This window comes from Accipiter gentilis, chromosome 6 (assembly GCF_929443795.1).
Source record: "Accipiter gentilis chromosome 6, bAccGen1.1, whole genome shotgun sequence".
Classification (NCBI taxonomy): Eukaryota; Metazoa; Chordata; class Aves; order Accipitriformes; family Accipitridae; genus Astur; species Astur gentilis.
In genome coordinates, this window is record NC_064885.1 from 37,987,817 (window position 1) to 38,000,109 (window position 12,293).

Below are 12,293 nucleotides of genomic sequence, written 5' to 3' on the forward strand. Positions count from 1 at the left end.
TGCTACTACTGGAAAAAACAAGCAAACCGAAAAAACAACCTAGGTCTTACGGGAGCATGAAAAAGTTGTTTTAAGCATTGTCACAAATACATAGTTTCAGATACAAATTATCTCTCTGAATTTACCAGTACAGGCTGGTCCCACTAAGGCTCTGGATAAATGCAAATACTGCCACAGTGGATGGCAGTACTGGAAAAAATATTTCCTAAAACAATTTCTTACACTTCTGCTGGGGAAAAAAAAAAAAAATCTGCTTCATTTCAAATTCACAGAACATCTAAACGTGCTAAAAACATTCACTTTGATATTTATAACTTCTATAAGATATATTTCCATTTTATACTAGTGGATTTTTAATGCCACAGTTGTTAGAACTACAGCAAACTGGCCTTCCAGAAAGCAAAAGCAGTGTCAAACTGAAATGATATTCCTTAAAAAGGTCAGCAAATTTGCAGAAGAAAATAGCTTGTCCAGACTGTGTCACCTGCAGCGGCAAGAAAGCAACACTTTAATCAAGCTCTGTTTTGTTTTATTTAAACCATTATTTTAATGTAATTGCTCTAAAACCATATGCATCCTTAAAACGATTCGAGAGAACATCCTTTCTCCTGATTCCAAGGTAACTTTCTGGCTTTAATTATAAGTCAATTAATATTAAGTAATTTGACTGATTAATTTTAATTAAACCTGTTGAAAATTGATTTTCCTTCGGCAAGTGAAGATGAGGCGGATCCGTCAGGAAAAAGGCTTGGGGGGGGGGGGGGGGGAGCAGGCGGGGGGGGTTGGGGGAGAGACAAAAACCCAGTACTTAACACCCAAGCGAGAAGATGTCTGAAGGAAAAAAAAAAAAAAAAAAAAAAAATCCCAAATCCAATCCCTCCATCAGGCATGGCAGCCGAGGAAGAGACGCGGCACCGGGGAGCTCCCAGCAGCTCCGTGCCCGGGCCAAAGGCGAGCGGCGGCCCCGGCCTTCCCGGGGGGGGGGGGGGGCGGCGGAGGAAAAGTTGGCTGGGGGGAGCGACGGGGGTGGGGGGCAGGAGCCGGCGGGCGGACCGTGCTTGGGGCAGGTGGAAATCTCCCTGCGAATACCCTATCCTCCCCCCAGCACCGCACCGCGGTTGCTTCTCCCCCCACCCCCCCCCCCCCCACCCCGAAGCAGCGCTCGGGCGGGCTCGCCCGCCGCAGCCGCGCATCCTCCGCACCCCAGCCCCGCTCCGCTGGCCGGGCCGGTTGCAAGCAGCTGAAATGCCATCTTCGCTGTCCGCGGACACCCACCACCCCCCCCCCCATAACACACACACACCACGGGGAGAGGGCTCGTAAAGCGGCACTGCAAAGCGGCCCCGGGCTCAGCCCCCTCGCCCCGGCCCCGCAGCCGCCCTGCCCTGCCCGGGGGCCGGTGCTGAGCCCGGCCCGGTCAGCCCTTCCATCCCGGTTCGGGCTCGCCCCGCACGCCGAGAGCATCAAAGTATTTACCAGTTCACGGCCGCTTTTCTGCAATCGTAGCTGAAACTGTAATTCACTGGATTCGCCTCCTCCGGCTCTCTCTCCCGGTCGCTGCGAGCTGGAGGTTTCTCAATCGCGCCCCGGACACTTCCGAATTATATCGATTTTTATATATTTTTCTCCCCTTTCCTCGGATCGGGGCGAGGGGAGGGGGGGACTGGAAATCCCCATCCGGAATTCAGCCTCATCCGTGCCGAGCCACCTCCATTTAAATCCGACCATCAGGCAAGCAATAGAAATGATCAAACGCTACTTCTCTCCGTCTGCAAGCAGATAATCCTCCTAATCCAATAGATCTGCCCCCCCCCCCCCAACACACACACACACACCCCCCCTCCCGATCCGAAATTGCCCTCCAGACGAATCCCCTTCGCTTGATGTCCGGCGGGTGAGCTCGGAGCCGCGACGGTGCCCCGAGGGGTGCGGGTGTGTGTGTGGTGTGTGTGTGTGTGTGTGTGTGTGTGAGTGTGCGGGGGGGTACGGGGGGGTGGTGGTGGGAGAGGGGGGTGTTAATCTTTTTGGCTCCTGGATGCACGGCTCGCTAAAACCGCCGAGAACCCTGCTTGCTTTTTTTTTTTTTTTTTTTTTTTTTTTTTTTTTTTTTTTTTTTTCTTCCCCCCCTATTACACGTTTCCACTCCAAATTGCTGCTGGATGAAAAATGGTACAAAGATACCCCCAGCGGCGGCGCGGAGAATAACGCGGGCAGCCCCCGGCCCCGCTCCGCACCGCCCCGGCCCCGCTCCGCACCGCCCCGGCCCGGCCCCGCTCCCGCTCCCCGCACCGCCCCGGCCCCGCTCCCCCGGCCAGAACAACCTGCCTCCGGGGGGAAAAAATAGCAAGTCTGGGGGGAGCCCCTCTGCCGGCTACAGGCAGCCGCATGAAGCACATGCACCCTGGTGTAGGGGTGGGGGGGGGATTAAAGTGGTGCCTATAGGGGATAAAAAGGCTGGATGCACCTGCGGGAGGGAGGGCTGCTGCCTCTTCCTAAACCGTACCTGTGTGCGACGCTACGATAGTTCGCACGGGTATAATTTAGCAAGAAACCATGATCTTATGTACTTAGACTGTCACTGTCTGCACGCAAGATAGATGTGGCTCTTCTTTTTTTTTTTTTTCTTTTTTTTTCCTCCCTGCTGTTTCCTGAAATCTTTTAATTATTTTTCATTGCCTACTTTCTCTTTTTACTTGAGAAAAAAAGTATTCGCCGATCCCGGCCTTCGTGCTTTCTGGGATCACGGTAGAGAATGAAAGTTGACAACTCGGGGTATGTGGGGAGAAAGGAAGGCCGGATCAGAAGGGGCAGGAAAATAGTCCCTTGAATTCTGAAAGGTCTATTCATTTTTTTAAAAACAGCCACAATCACACACTAAAGGACTATAAGCATCCTGGGTTAAGCCTCTTGTGGCGAGCTCATTAACATCTCCTGTTATTTTAGAAGAGAATTCCCTTCAAATTGTCTTAAAAATCTGTAATTTGTTGCGTCAACATCCACCTCGGTTTAAAATATTGACGCTAATCAAGCACAGCACACCCACTCATGTTTCCAAGCATGTAGCCCCAGGCGAGGTCTGAAGGTGCCCGATAATTTGATAAGCTTTTACACCCCTCACCTGAGAGCACATCCCAGAGGAGCGAAGGCCAGTCCCAGCCATGCCGGGCTATTTACCTCTCTCAGTCCCACTAAATGTCCATGGCAGGAATGACAGGACACAGCAGCAGTTTATCCTGTGGCATTCCCGCGTACTGGAATAATTGTGTCCTGGGCACATTTTCCACCTGCTAAGTATCAATAATTATTACAGTCCACGATGAATTTTCAAAGTCCAGCCGCCTTCAGTACTCTGAAATTTAACTCTTACGCTGCCACTGAAAGCACGTGGCTCTCAGATATGGGAGGAAAAGGCAGAACATACTTTTTGCTGACAGAGCAATCCTATGCATGTTATGTTACTCTCAAGGGAACACTGTGGGGAGAAAAAAAGGTTTCAAAACTAGAAAGAAAATGTGCATATGAATATCAATCACTTGCCACCAGCCACAGATCAACCAACAGCCTAAAAACTATTGCAAAGAGGGCAATACCAGGTGAGCTATTCTGCCATTCTTCATCCGCATAAAACCCTGGAGTAGTTTTATCCTTGGGTTGGTTTTTGCACTGAAAAGTAAGAAATAATGGCGACATAAAATAACTGCGCCCTTATTGTCACTTGATGAGCCATTGGAATCCAAGTGTGTAAAGTTTTCTTCTCACTCCTTCAAGGAGATTCTATGGATCTTCCCCAGGTTCCCCAAGCCAACACGTGAACACCTCACTGGAGCGCTCCAAGGATCACTTAAGCATATAGTCCCCTACTACGTGAAGAAATCCACCCATTTATCCCTCTACCATAGGGGGGTTTGGGGCGGGAGCGGACAATTTCCATCCGGTTTGCCACAATCCCACCTTTGGCCATCAAGCTTCCACCTGATCCTAACCCATCTTCACTCGTGCAGAAATGGCACAAAGTTGTTGTTTGAGCACATTAAGTTTCTCTTTAACTCGCTCTGGCAGCAGTAACATGTGCTAACAGTTCATCACTTTGGCTCTGGCCTCTCCCCAAGGTTGGGGTCCCTTTCCTGAACTTTCCCACTGTCTTTAACTCTACTCCCCATCTCTGTGCCTAAACACTTCTCCTTACTTCTTCTCACCAGAGACCTCAGTAGCACAACAGCTCTCCTCTCACCCAAAATATAGCTGGGGAAAAAGAAGTACTGGCTTGTGGTGGGCAAAAAGATTTGACTTCAGCTCCAGAAAGGGTTGTGCAGGGCTAGAAAGGGATATAAGGTTGGGAGAACGAAGTACCAAGACTAATCTCTCTGTACTGAGATGTGATAGTACTAGTTGTGCCTGAACATAAATGTGGCAATAACGCTGCCTAAGGCCTGATACTACTGTACTACTAGTATAGTTTCTGACGCTGATTCAGTCTACATCCAGAATGTCCGTGCTTTAAAGACCCAGGCGTCCTATACACGCATTTATTTATACACGCGTTCAAACACATGTGTATAAAGGGTGTTTGGACTTACTTGAAAGAAGAGGAGAAGAGGTTGCAGTCGATCAGAACTTTGCTAAATATGTTTTAATATGCTGCGTGTCAAGAAATTACACTTTTATTAAAAATCTAAGGAATGCAAAACTGGTTTAAAGGATGGCATTAGTTAATATTTAGTTTGGCTGAGTCTTGACAGGGATGTTATCTGCATTTATCAAAATAATGGAAAGAAAGAGAGATAAACTTCCATGGACAGATAACCCCTGCAAATTTCCAAGTCCAGCATCCTGCTATATTCTAAAATTTAACTCTGCTCCATTTTCTCCGTTTTAAGAGCACGAAGCCCTTCGTACAACTCTCACCCAAGCTCCTAACTTCTAAAAAAGAGCAAAACATACAATCAAAAGCTAAAATGAAGAAAGAAGCTACCAACTAGCAATCCAAGCTAAAACACATGTCTGAGGTATATAAACTGTGTACCTGAAGCATTAATGGTAAGAAAGTTTTTTTGTGTGTGACACGAGTTTCATGAGCTATTGAAAGATATAACTTAAGGTAGTAATATGTTCTTCTTTCAAGTATAGATTTTGTCAGACTGTATATCTCGAGAAAAAAAATTAACCTTTCTAATAGGTAGAAAAGGTGGAATTGTTTACATATATAAGATTCTAAATATTCATTAATTTGCTTGTCTCAAGATAGCTCATTAAATTGTTTCTTGCAAGTAACTTCATTAAATATTTTCTTTGATTTCATGAAACTTATTTAAGATTACTCACCTCCGTCCATTTATATTCTTTAGATTGCCCCCGACTGCCAAATCTTTAATGAAATTATAATGCCTGTCTATAAGGTGCTTTAGTTAGCTGTAACTGCTAAGCTATTGCCATTCATTTGGTTTAACCTTGCCAAGAAGAGAGCCACTTAAACAGGCCGTCCCTCTTCACAGCATAGCCGTTAAAGCTCTTCACAAAGATACAGGGGACTGACAGTCCCTCAGTCACTTCACACACTCATCATTACTTGCTTATCATTTGCTTTCTTTAAGATTGTTCTTCTGTACTAAAACAACACAACCGTATTTTAAAAAGGATGATGCTTTGCCTGTATGGCAAAGAACTCACTCAGGAGCAGTCAGATGTTCACATATCAAGAGACAAGAAAATAAGATGCGGGTAGTCTAAGAGTTTCAACTTGAACCACATCCACAAAAGTCCCCAAGCCTGTACTCGCATCCCGTATGTCCTTACCACCGCCTCCTCTGCAACACCTGACTTGAGTGGTCAGGGTCAGTGGTTTTCTTCCTCCTGGCCCGTGATGGGAAATCATACATTTTCTCATCTGGTAGGATTTGTATTCTAACATCATACAGGTTGTCCTTGGTGACATTTGCTTTTTATCATTTGCACCTTGTACTGGAATATTTAATTGGCTATGTTGTATCTCTGCACTGTAGATTTATTTTGCATTTTCATTTAATTAACAGCCATGACCAATGGTCTGATAGATGGCAAAGCATTCTGTGAAGTAGAACCCTGCTGGATTAAAAGCTTTGCTGGAAGGTTTCAAACACCCATTGAGCCTGAACTTCTCAACGGTGATTTTCTTTACAGTACCGTGTTTCCAAAACGCAACGCTCGAGGACACAGGAAGAGGAAGCGAACAGGACCCAAGGTTGACACAAAACCTGTTCCTATGGTCTCACCCCTCTCTAAATGTTGCCCCGCGTTGACAAGATGCTCAGATGAGCGCAGTCTGCCCGTGGTTATTCCGAGATTCAGAATTTCGGGTTCTTTCGGGTGCTGTTAAAGGACAGATATTGATAAAGCAAGCCATTGCCAGTGTTCTTACTGGAACTTAATCAGTAGATTACAACACATTACAACACTGTGCTTGCCAGGGAACTCTGAATTAATTATAAAATCCATTTCCTTGTTTATGTGGCTGTGAATACTTTTAGTCCAGAAGAGTTTTATGACTTTGTTCCTTCCCAAAATTTCAGTTAGTCTTTGAAATCAGAATCTACCTTGGTTTGCAGTGACCAAACACAGGAAAGTATGGGGCTAGACTTTTCTTTTTTAAATTACAAGAAGCATTTATACAAAAAGTTTTCCTTTTACACTATGTGAAAGCCAACCTACTTCTAGTGGTTTAATTAAATTAGTTTAAAACTAGAATCCAAAGGGGTACATAGTGTATAGTACTTCTGATGTAGTGAGTTTTAAAGCATACAGAGACATTCCCAGTGGAAGCTGATATGCTGTCAGTATTGCAGCTTATATTCTTTTAGACCCAGTAAGCAAATGACAGAGAACTGTGGACCAACTTCGTCTCTGATGTAATGAAATGGAAGTCAGAGGAACCTCATCAGAGAATTTTGATTGTTTCCTAATACCTAACCGCAGCAGAAAAAAATGAACATGTAGGCTGGGTTATTAGCATTTGCAAGTAGAAATAGTACACTGTTTTCCTCGTGCATTTACCGAGGCGTACCTTTTGATTTTTCACCAGCCAGTTTCCATAAGCAAGGAAAGCTTCAACTTCTGTGAATTAAGACTGGCTGAAACCTCGACGCTCTCTCAGTACTGATAAAGCATTTTAGGTCCTTATTTAAATCAGCCAGTAATAAGATGATTGTGAAATACATCATGATTTTACTACCAGCTTCTCTTGGCGTCTGTTTGCCTCCAGTTACGATTGCACTGATAACTTGGTGACCGATATAATTAGCCTGGCTGTCATTATGGCTACTGGCCAAGAGAGCCAAACACTGCAAAGATATTTCTTAAAATTTCTTTTCAGATGCACCAAATAACATGATCCATTAATTAAAACTCATGCAGTCCCAGTTAATTCCTGACAATTGAAAAAGAGTCAGTTTGAAAACACTCTTAAAAAGCAGTAAACCACTTCCAACCTGGTTTACGTGAGCTGCATTGGAAAGAGGCTGAAGCAGTCTTGGGGTTGGGTACCGGGCTGGGAGTCAGGGACAGACCTGACCCTGTTCTGGCTTTGCCAGTGACCGGGCGGAGACCTTGGGCAAACTATTTTATCTTTCCTATTTTTAACTCTATCTAATCCATTTTGATTTTCTCTCACCAGGGGCAGAGACGACCTTCCCATACCAAGGAGAAAGAGGAGGAAAGGAGGCTAGAGACTCCTGAGCCGGGGAGGAGAGGGAGGTCAAGAGGCAGTGCTGGAGCAGCCGGCAGAGCAGGGATGCGCGGAGCAGGGATGCGCGGAGCAGGGCTGTACGGAGCAGCCCGGTGCTGGCACTGCCCAGGCGCTGCCGCCTCTGCCAGCCCCAGCTGTTTGGCACCAATCGGCGCAGTCGTTTGCAGGTGCAGCGGCGGCTCCGTGTTGTTACGGGGCATTGATAGACCTCTGAAAGAGGCCAGGCACCGGGGAGAGTTGTGTGGGACAAACTGTTCTCGTGGAGGAGTCGACATAACGTGTTTATGAAATTCTGCTATAATAAGCATTAGAAAATAACGAACCAACAGAAAAGTACTTTATAAAAGAAATGTTCCTGTATTCTGCAGGCATGAATCAGCCTCCATAGTAATGGGAAATCCAGGAGATAGTTAGTATCACTATAAAAATACCATTGTACAAACGGTAATACATTCACCTACTTATCTTAGTAAGTTTTAAAGCTTGTGATTCTGGAAATCTGATTCACTGCACAGTGACAAAGGACACAAAACTGACTTGCGCAGGCAGGAACATACAGGCAAAGCAGAGCGTACAGAAATTGCCAAGAATTTCCAAAGCAGAGGCACCTAAAGAGGTCCTAAACTGAGGGACCTGAAGAAATGTCACCATTAACAGGCAATGGGGGGCAGAGGGGCATTAATCCTTTTGAAAATACAGTTACTCTTAAGGAAGTAAACTGAAGGCAGATCAAATCACTTGTGATTTCTGAAAATCTCACAGTAGTATAACCAAGCCATTATTTATAGCCCATTAATATCATTCCTGTAAAAGGTAGTTATTCTAGTGATTTAACAGCAGAGGAGCAGCAACAAATTTTTTCATTCTAGCTGTGTAATGGGTGCATGTTAGATTATGTGCCTTTGTGTTTCTGGCTGCACACAGACACGTGATAGTACCACATCTACAGTAGCTGGCTGTCAAGTCCCACTGGAAAACTAGAGACACAAACAGGACCTCTGTTCTATGCAAAATATCTGCAGATAACCTCCATCTGCTATGACAGGAAAAATACAACCTCAGGAAGCCTTAGCTGGCATCCTTGTAGGCAGACAAGGGAGAAAAAGGAAAAAAAAAAAAAAAAACAAAAAGAGAAGGAAATGGCAATAGAGCAACTGCAGCAAGCTAGAAGCCTATTATTTAATTGATGTCGTAACCCAGAATATATTATCCTCTATATACTATGGTCATGTTACAGTATGCACTCTACATGGACTTTGAAGTCTCAGTTGTTCTTTATACAAGGTCCGCTAGAACCATCTGAAAGTTAAATCTATACAAATACTTTGTAATACCTATCTGTGGCTAAACTGAATCCCACACCCAGGAAGACATGACTTTGAATTTTAATTTTCAAATTTCTAGGTGGTCTTTGTTGCAGAATAGGTTTTTTTTCCCACATCTGGCATTTGCAGAACTTAATGAACAACGTCTCTAGCATTCAGAATAAGCACAATACAGCTTAATCTCTTTCTGTGTGGCAAACTTTGGCACTCCCTTGCCATAGAAAGTGAGCACAGTGGTTCTCAACAAATATTTTCCCCAACAAGATGAAAGAATTCATGAGTTTTCTATTTCTCAGACCTTTCACTTTCTTTCCTATTCCAGATAAGCAGGACACCCAAATTTCCTATTACTTTTAATAACGATGCTATAAAATTTTTTTGCTGCCAAATATTATTAATCCAGGCTGAGAAAATTATTCCTATAGCTGATAAAAAAAAATCAGTCAAACCCATCTGTGGTCTGTACATGAGCCAGTAGAGGGTGCAGGCACTGTGGCTGCATTTCCCACACGCCTGAGCTGGCCACGGCTGCTGCTTCAGCTTCTTTCTACAGGTGGGCAAACATAGTAAGGCATCTAATGTTACATTATGGGTGCAGTTCGATACTACATAATAGGTACAAATTGCACGGCATCTGTTTTTCTCAGCTTCTCATTTTCTTTGTTCACAACTGTTCTCAGTGTTTATAGCCATGCAGAGCTTGTGTTGCACACATGCAATTCAGGGACTGCAAGAAAGGCTCGCAAGCTCACCCGTCTTATGACTGCAAATGTGAGAGACATGTCTGTAAGATATTTTCATAATTACAGGATTAAAAATGGTGCATTTCTTCTCAATAGAGAAGTTAATTTTTATTTTATCTTCAGGCCTTTATTCAGGCTTCAGTCAAACTTCCACTGAAATAAACCAAAAATATATCCCTGACACTAGGAATATTAGCTTTCCAAGATGATGTAAATTAGAGAGGGGCTAAGAGGCATTTGTTTGCAAAGGGGATGTTGCAGCAGCCCTTGTTAAAGGGGGGATTATCTTAAGGCAGTATTTGCCTCCTTCCGCAACCACCTGTGGGTTAAGCAGTCCTGGGTGACGGGACTGCGTGATGGGCACGGCTGCTCAGCAGTCAGCTCCACAGCCCTTAACACAAGCCTTTTGTTTCGTAAATATTTTGCAGTAAGACTGGCACAGATGTGAATAAGACTATATCTCTAGAAGAACATGAACACAGTTGCTACAGTCCAGTGTTTCACATCCGTACTTCTACTTGCAGTGCCTCGTCTACCCAACTGCCTTGGTGTCTCTGAAGGCCAAAAGGAAACACTGGGATTTAGGTGGGATGTAGGCTGTGGGAACCTAAGCCCTGTGTTTCACAATCAGCCTGCAACTCTGTTAGACTGAGTTCAGCACCTACAAGAATAAATGAAAACACAAAGTTGTGCATGACAATGCTGAATCGTAGAGGTGAGCAATTATCAAAGAATGAGCACAATGTAATAATCACAAGATATACAGCATGAAAGGTTCTATGACAGGTGAAAATGAACACATTTACAAAAGATGGAGCTAAAATTTAAGTCTAAAATGAAGGATATACTTTTCTTCTTGAGGAAGCATTTGTTGATCTAAAGACCATAACAATAGTGCTTGTCTCATTAGCACATACTAAATAAATGACAACCTCTTTCAGCATTATCTTAGGTTTGACTGTAGGTTCCCTTTCAAAGACTAGACAAGATAAAGCACCTTGCATTAGCATATCTATCTGACAAGATGACATCTCAGACTGGTTTCGTAAAATATGATGGTAAATTTTACAGGTCGATAATCTCTACCCAGTATGAGTAAAATCAGTGTTGTCCACTCCTTTCCTACAGAGCTATCCGTGATGGAAACAACTAGCAACATCTCAAATGAAATGTCTCAAATCTCAGCACAGTCCCTGCAGCCATCTAGTTCATCAAAGTATGAAACAAGCTGAGGAGAGCTCATATTCAATGATGCTCCTAGGGAAAATGACTGCCTGGCATCAGCACTGGATGTAGGATGTGGCTGACTGATGATTTAGGATTGTTGTTTGAAAATACTGGGTAAATTGAGTAATTTGAACCAATCATGGAATATAACGTGCAACACAACATTGTTCTGCCCTGCAGTCTCCCTTCTGGGAAATCTGGAGTGGTGGTGAGTACATTTATCAAGAAAATAATGACCCCAAACAGACTCCTTGAAGCCTAAAGTTTTGGTGGTTTTTTTTAATAAGAGGACTCTAGGGAACCAATTAGGAGGAAATAGCTCCTCAATGTCCTAAGTGAACTCACACTGAGCAAATAAACAATTTACTGACTCGCACAACTATAGACATCCAAAGATAGTTGTCTTTATGACATGAGATTTTGCAAATATGGAACACAGAATGGCATGCAGAGGCAACATATGATAATGAAAAAAAGGTTATATAGTCAAGAATCCACACTTGTCATGATTATTCCAATTTTTATCTTTGAATTGGGAAAACTAACTAGGATATACCAAAGAAGTATACAGTAGTGTATTTTATTCAAAAATTAAGGAAAAAAGATGAGGTTACTTTCTACCCCGTTTTACAGCCTTTAACCAATTTCCTTGCTATGTTATGTTCCATTCATTCTTTGGAGAACAGGAGGCACAGGAGTTTTTGGTGTGGACATTTGCTGGCTGTCAGACAACAAACGTCCTAGAACCACCTTTGAAAACACTCGGTTTGGCAATATGGAATCTTTTAGACCTTCTCCCCAGAACAGAAGGCCAAGTATTTTGATCAACAAAGGAATAAAGTCATGAGAATGGAAAACAGCGGCGGTGGCCAGGAGGACGCCCAGGAGTAATGTAGAGTATCAGAGGGAGGTATGACAAGAAGTAAGGGCAGCACATTAATATTTAGACTGAGCATCAGCAGAAATGTCCTGTCAGTGTGATGTGTCGCATTATCCTAAGGGAAGTAACTAAAGCTCATTGCTGACAACTATCGCTTTTCAACATTTCAAGTTGGCAGCTCCGTATCTATACCACACACTCATCAGCCCTTTCATTTTATGATAAACACAGGAAAAAAAAGTATATAGTTGATAGCAGCGACAGACCTATATGAAATAGCTTTGTGTTGTGAGAAGCTGAAATGGAACACTTGTTCTGGATGGAAAAAGTGAGCAGGATTCACTTTGAATTTTATTAAAACGCCAGCACCCTGAAATCATCCTGGTTATATTTTTATGACT

At 43.7% G+C, this 12,293-nt stretch overlaps 1 protein-coding gene across 5 annotated transcripts in view; it reads right to left on the bottom strand.

The window, feature by feature from the left end:
• The window catches only part of NLGN1 (neuroligin 1), a 330,417-nt gene extending 328,622 nt beyond the window's left edge, over positions 1 to 1,795 (bottom strand). For all 5 annotated transcript variants that reach the window (XM_049801795.1, XM_049801794.1, XM_049801793.1 and 2 more), the window contains exon 1: positions 1,477 to 1,795. The gene's annotated coding sequence lies outside the window, so the exon portion shown is untranslated. The remainder of the gene's footprint in view (positions 1 to 1,476) is intronic.
• Between the last annotated feature and the right edge of the window lie 10,498 nt (positions 1,796 to 12,293).